Consider the following 6,633-nt stretch of genomic DNA (forward strand, 5'->3'; position numbering starts at 1 on the left):
AAGTTACGTGAGAATAAATTTACACATACTTGTCCTCTTCGACCCACTGACAGTTTCGAGGAATGTAGCCTATATGGCCAAGTTATATATGACTAGCGAAGACACTGTTGTGTGGGATGGGGTCCTTCCTCACTGTCCAACCACCCCCCACCCCCCATGCAGGAAACACAAAACACCATGAGAAGTGATATGTAGGTGGGTGCTTAATTTACGAGTCACAACCAGATCCACATTGCCAGTATTTGAGTGGAGGAGAATCTAATTAAAGTGGCAAATGGAAAGAGAAGAGAGAGTGAGTAAGAGAGCCACAAAGTGAGTGAATCAGCATAATTACAGCTTAATGCAAACAACTCCACATTGTCTTTATTCCAATGAGTTAATGAGGTTACAGACTGGAAAAAAAACAATTCCATCACCGCCATTGTCTTCCGCTGGCCACCAAGGAAAATGAGCTGTCACCCGATCTTAATGGCGACAGGGTTTTCACCCAGGCCAGAATTAATATCTGACTCCTAGGCCTAATGAGAAAGAGCCGGGTGAGCAGAGTGAACTCTTTGTCCTGGAAGTTTGGAGGGGAAAAAATGGAAAGGCTGACAAAAAAAAACAAAAAAAGAAAAAAAAGAAAAGGATGTTGCTAGGTGTAATGGTGTTGGGAGTGAGGCTGGACTATGCTTCAGGGGGACAGTTTTAGTTCTAAGAGGCTTATTCTGAGTGGAAATGCAGTTACATAATTAGATAAAAGTTGGCATGCCCTTTATAGAAGTTACATATTGCAACAGCTACATTCTATTAAGTATAGTTGAAGTTTTTTCTGTAACTTAGTGTCCTTTACACTGTCAAACTGTTGCACAGGTCTTGAATTCTGGTCCTTGAGGTCAAGTGTTCTGGAACTTTTAGATGTGTCCCTCCCCGGTCCAACACACCTGAATCAAATAGCTGAATTACCTCCTCGGTATGCAGGCAAGTTCTCCAGAGTCCTGCTAATGACCAGATTATTTGACTCAGGTGTGTTGAAGCAGTAGCTCCATTTACACTACCCTTGTTAAACCGTTCCATGCCGAGCTCAGACCAAGCTTGGTTCAGTTAACCGTGCCAAGCTTGGTTCTGATGACCGTTTACACATCACGCTAGCACGGTTCCTCGCCTCCCAGTGACGATCTACGGTACTACTGCTGTCTAGGATTAAATCAGGGACTTAAGCAAATCAAAATGGCGGCGCCCGTAACATTCAGGAAGTTATGCTTGGTTATAATTGAGATATTTCATTGTTTGCGGAGAGTCAGGCGAAGAAGGCAAAATTTTGGGAATTTACTTGATGGAGTCAGCTTTTGGGTAGTGGATAAGACAAACGAAGACAAACGCTCATGCGCTCTTTGTTATCAGAGAACCAAGCGAGGGAAAAACCGGGCCGAGCCTACCGATCGAACTGGTCTAGATTTAGTGCGGTCCGGTTGTGTCTCGCACGGTGCAGTTCAGTTTGCGATCCATTCACACTCGAGCGTTATCTCAGTTACCGAGCTCGGACCGGTCTCGGCACTGTTAAAAAAGGGTAGTGTAAACGGGGTAAGAGACACACATACAAGTTGCAGGACACCAGACCTCGAGGACTGAAGTTGAAGATCCCTGTTAATGCATACCTACACATTTCCATTTCTTCCCTTCATGCTTCCATTTTTTGTCTGCAAACAAACAATTTCATACATATATATTCTTAAACCATTGCACATTATTTTATCTTTATAATTAAAGCAAAACAGTGCAGGTTTTGACCCAAGTGTTAGCTTAATTTGAGATATATTAAATTCTTTTTTTTGGTCATTATGCAGCACTTGGCAGATACTGATGCTCCGTGCAGGCTGCCATTTTCAAAAACTCACCTAAGTAACTTTACATGGTTAGATCTGTCACTGAATGGGTCATGTGACCTAGAGCACTCTGGGTCACGTGACCCATTATAGGTCATTCCACCTAAACTGAGCTCGGTCTGAGCTCAGACCGCCTTAACAACAAAACAAAACAGATATGACACTTTGCTTACCTGATCAGACGTATATTTGCTTCTCTGATGTAGCATTTATTGTACAAGGGTGAATGTGGTCTTGTCTTTACAAGTAACTCAATAGCTTGTCAATCTGCTGGTCAATAGCGGTCTGCTCTCTGATTCCAAAAAAATGGGAGACTGTTTAATTTTGTGGCAGTGCGGTGTTGCCAGTGGCCTTCAAGGGTTCTAAACCAGGAAGCTCGAGGTCTAGTGCCCCTAGAGGCTAAAAGTTGCATGGTGCTGCTGTAAGTGATTTCATTATGATGAATAAATATCCCTAAAAGTATTTTATGTGTATTTTAATTAAATTCAGTGTTATTTTTTCAGTCAATTTGTATGTCTCACTGTTCTGATTTCTGTCTGGCTCCAGGTAAATACACCCCAACATCATTTCTTACCCCTAATTTGTACTGATGCCTTGACTTTTTGTTCCTTTCTAGAATAGCTTTTTGCTCATAAGCAAACCCTGAGTGAATAGCTGACCAAAAATAAAATCATAAAACTCAACAGCTGTAACACAAAATAATCAAAATAAAAGCAGAACTGCAAAATAAGAGAGAAGATTAAATAAAAAAAAGATAACAGATGTTATGTAGACCAGGGGTTCCACAGCACTTTGAATCGTCTTGTTACTAAAAAGTGCTATATAATCAAACTTGCCTTGCCATTACTTTATGTAATGGGATTAGCAATGCAACTGTTGGAACAGGTACTCACCTCTTCCAGGTTTGTCTCCTCAACCAGGCAGGGCAGAAAAAGGGAGAGACAAGAAACATGCCCCAGATGCTGCTTAAAAGCTCTTGGTGCAAACCAATGAGATTTGGATGGTAGTGCTTGAAATAGTTATGCTTAATTTGATTTATTCTTGTGATTGACCTTTAGATGTGTTTAGAATTATTGGTTTGTATTAGGTAAATATGTATTGGGTACCATTTCTTGTTTAGATTTGGGTGGTTATTGTTAATTTCTGGTTTTCTGATTACCCCCTTTCATGGTGTCTTGTTGTGAACCACTCAGGATAGACTGGGTATAGAAAACCTACTAGTTGCTTTCAGTGTCAAAGGGGTGTTGGTCTAAACATGACCTGAAAATCCACATCAGAATTTATTTTATTATCATGCCAGTAAACATTGAGCTTCCACTGGACAAACGGACAGCAGGCGTTTAAGTTCAGTGAAGCACAACTGCCTGCCCAGAAATTCGAACAATCGAATAATGCAAGAGAAGAAAATGACCTCAGACAGATGTAAAAGAGTTCACAACACATGCCCAAAACAGGCATAAGGAATCCACAAATAAGATGTAACACAACACAAATGAGATTTATGGGGGAGATCTGTAAGACACCCAATTAGAGGGAAAAAAGCCAGCAGGAATTTTGCATCCATGGGGCTTCTTTGTTCGGCTCTTCTTTCAATTTGGGTGCATTGCTCCTCAGAGGGGTACCAAAAGGGTGGCCCCTTTCATCTCTGCGCCCAGGAGGCCATTATTATTCTATATACAATCCATGCCTCTTTGTCAGGATTTCTCTTATTAGAGCTTTAAGGCAAAATACATGATTTGATAATAATGGTTTAGTGACATAAATGTCTTATGCCTGTTTTCATTACAGAACTACAACTTTACCCCTTAATACACAGGAAGATAAACAATTGTATGTGTCATGTTAGGGATTTTGCTACCAATAAATGCAGTGCTGTGAAAAAAGTATACCCCACCTAGAGATTTTTTCTGTTTTTGATTTTTGTCATGTAGACATTGTTTTACGTTGTCAGACAAAAAGATCAAACAAAAAGGCAAATATGACCTGAGTAAATGTAGACGATTTGTTAATTTAATATTGGAAAAAAGACAATTCTCAACAGCCTATGAAAACATATTAAACCTAAATTAACTGTTTATATATTTTTTTTTTCATTTCAGTAACCACATCCAGGCCTGTTTACTTCTATTTTGTACTGGTCTGACGACAAGAAGTAGTCTTGCATCCAGTTACATCACATGTAATAAGGGGTGTGGTTGCCTAGTGGTTAGAGCACAGAGCTTCGGTCCTAGAGATTCTGAGTTCAACTCCCACAAGCTGCCATTCTGGGTCCCTGAGCAAGACCCTTAACCCCCAATTGCGCCGCACATTGGCAGCCCACTGCTCCCCAAGGGGATGGGTTAAGATGCAGAAGTGAATTTCTCTATTGTGAGATCAATAAAGTTCAATTATTATTAAACAACGTCTACCCACATGTCAAGCAGGGCGGTAGTAGTGTGATGATCTGGGACTGTTGTGCTGCCTCAGGACTCTGATTTATGGAATTCTGCTCCCTACCAGCAGATCTTGGTGAATAATCAGTTTGTGACCTAATGACCAAGCAAACTTTAGGTCAAACCATGGGTGGACAGCACAGTGCAGTCCCTGCTGAAGGCCAGAGATGCAGCATTTAGATAAGGAGTCAGAGTGGCCTACAGCAGGACTAGAAGTGAGTTGCAAAAAAGGCATCCAGAAGGCAAAGCACAGATACAAGCAGCACATCGACGACCACTTCAGCAGCAAAAGCCCACGCAACACATGTAGATAAATCAGGACTATCACGGACTAGAGCGCAGTGACCAGCAGCTCAGCAATGACCCAGCTCTCCACAACACCTTAAACAGATTATTCATGTGCTTCGACTTTCCAAGCAGCAGGAAGTCTGAACATCTTCCAAAGGCCAAAGATGCAACATCAGCCCCTTGTCCTGCAGCTGCACCGAGAGGCCTCCTCCTTAAAGAAGGTTAGCACCAACAAGGCTGCAGGTCCAGACATGGTGTGAGGTTGGATGCTAAAAACATGTGCTAACCAACTAGCAGAGGTCTTTCTGGACATCTTTAATCTCTCCCTGTAGCGCTCCATGGTCCCTGCCTGCCTGAAATCCTCCATCATCGTGCCTGTTCCCAAAAGAAAAAAACATCACCTGCCTCAATGACTACTGTCCTGTTGCTCTGACCCCGATGCTCAACACTGGACACTGTGTCCTCAGCCCTGCTATCTTCACCCACGTATATCACCCACCATATCCTACAATGATGAGACTCACTACAGAGAGGATGTCTGCAATCTGACACAGTGGTGCATCAGGAACAACCTCCCCATGAATACCAGCAAGACCAAAGAGGTCATAGTGGACTTTGGAATGTCCGGGAAGACTGAACATGCCCCGCAGTGCATACAGGGGGATGTTCTCCTGGACTGTGAAGGCTTATTGCACAACAAATAAGTTTGTTGAGTGATTAATTAATGTAACAACACAGTAATTCACATTGAATCTAAAGACTATTTGCACACCTTAAGCTTCTTTCTCAGGAAGCGGGTTGGGCAGCGCAATCATGTACCATACAATTCAGACTATAAGTCACTCTGAAATATAAGTCGCATCAGTCAGAAAATGTGTCATAAAGAGGAAAAAAAACAGATACAAGTCACACCGGACTATGAGTGGCATTTATTTAGAAATTTATATCACACAATCCAAGATTAAAAACTGACATTTAACCTGGTAAAACAACTTATCCAATTACACAATTGTCTGCATCCACAATTGGCTGAATGATTTGAAACATACCTAGTAGGTTGAATGGGGTAAATTAGCACAACAGGCCAGCAACTCCACCCAGGATGGTTCATGTCAGCACATTTCAGTGTAAGAGGCCATTACGCTGAAAGTTGTCAACATTAGGTTGAAATTAAACAGTGAGCATAACGTTGCTACATGATAAGCTAATAGTATGACACTGATGTTTGAGCGCAGCATAACTGTTACGTGCATCAGAGAAACTGTAAAGCACCTGGATAACAGACCTGTAAGCTAGCTGTTAGCTTCACGGACAGCCTAATAACAGAGTTCTGCTGCGGTCTGGTTCCTTCGAGCTGCACCACACAACGCTGTGCTGCGTGAATACATGCTAAAACAGTGAATCAGAATCAGAAATCAGAATCGCAAATACTTTAATAATCCCAGAGGGAAATTACAGAAACAACATACAAAAATGTGTTCAGTCTTTGTTGTCTATACGTTAATGTTTCAATAATTTTTTTAAGTGGTACAAGAGCAGCATATAGCTTCCACAAGCCTAGAGAGCCATCTTGTGGCTACAGACGGTAATGTTTACTACTTGGTTCATGTTGCTCAGTATGATTTACCATTCAAAATCGATATAAGTCGCAACAGACTATAAGTCACAGGATCAGCCAAACTTAGAAAAAAAGTGCAATTTATAGTCTATGTGAACTGTATATATATATATATATATATATATATATATATATATATATATATATATATATATATATATATATATATTTATTAGGGCTGGGCAACGATTAAAATATTTAATCGCGATTAATCGCATTGTATTTACAAACTCCAAGAATGAATTCAAAAGTAGTGTAAAGAGCACTTTTATTTTAGTGTTCTGCTGCCATATGAACAAAAGTGTTGTAACATTTGTAGCACTTATCAGTAACACATATTTAGTGTTAAGCTCAACTTAAACATGTAAAACAAAAAATAGCAATAATAATAAATTAAAGCTTATTGCCACTGACAGGGAATTCTCTTTAT

Source organism: Fundulus heteroclitus, chromosome 12 (genome assembly GCF_011125445.2).
Source record: "Fundulus heteroclitus isolate FHET01 chromosome 12, MU-UCD_Fhet_4.1, whole genome shotgun sequence".
Lineage (NCBI taxonomy): Eukaryota > Metazoa > Chordata > Actinopteri > Cyprinodontiformes > Fundulidae > Fundulus > Fundulus heteroclitus.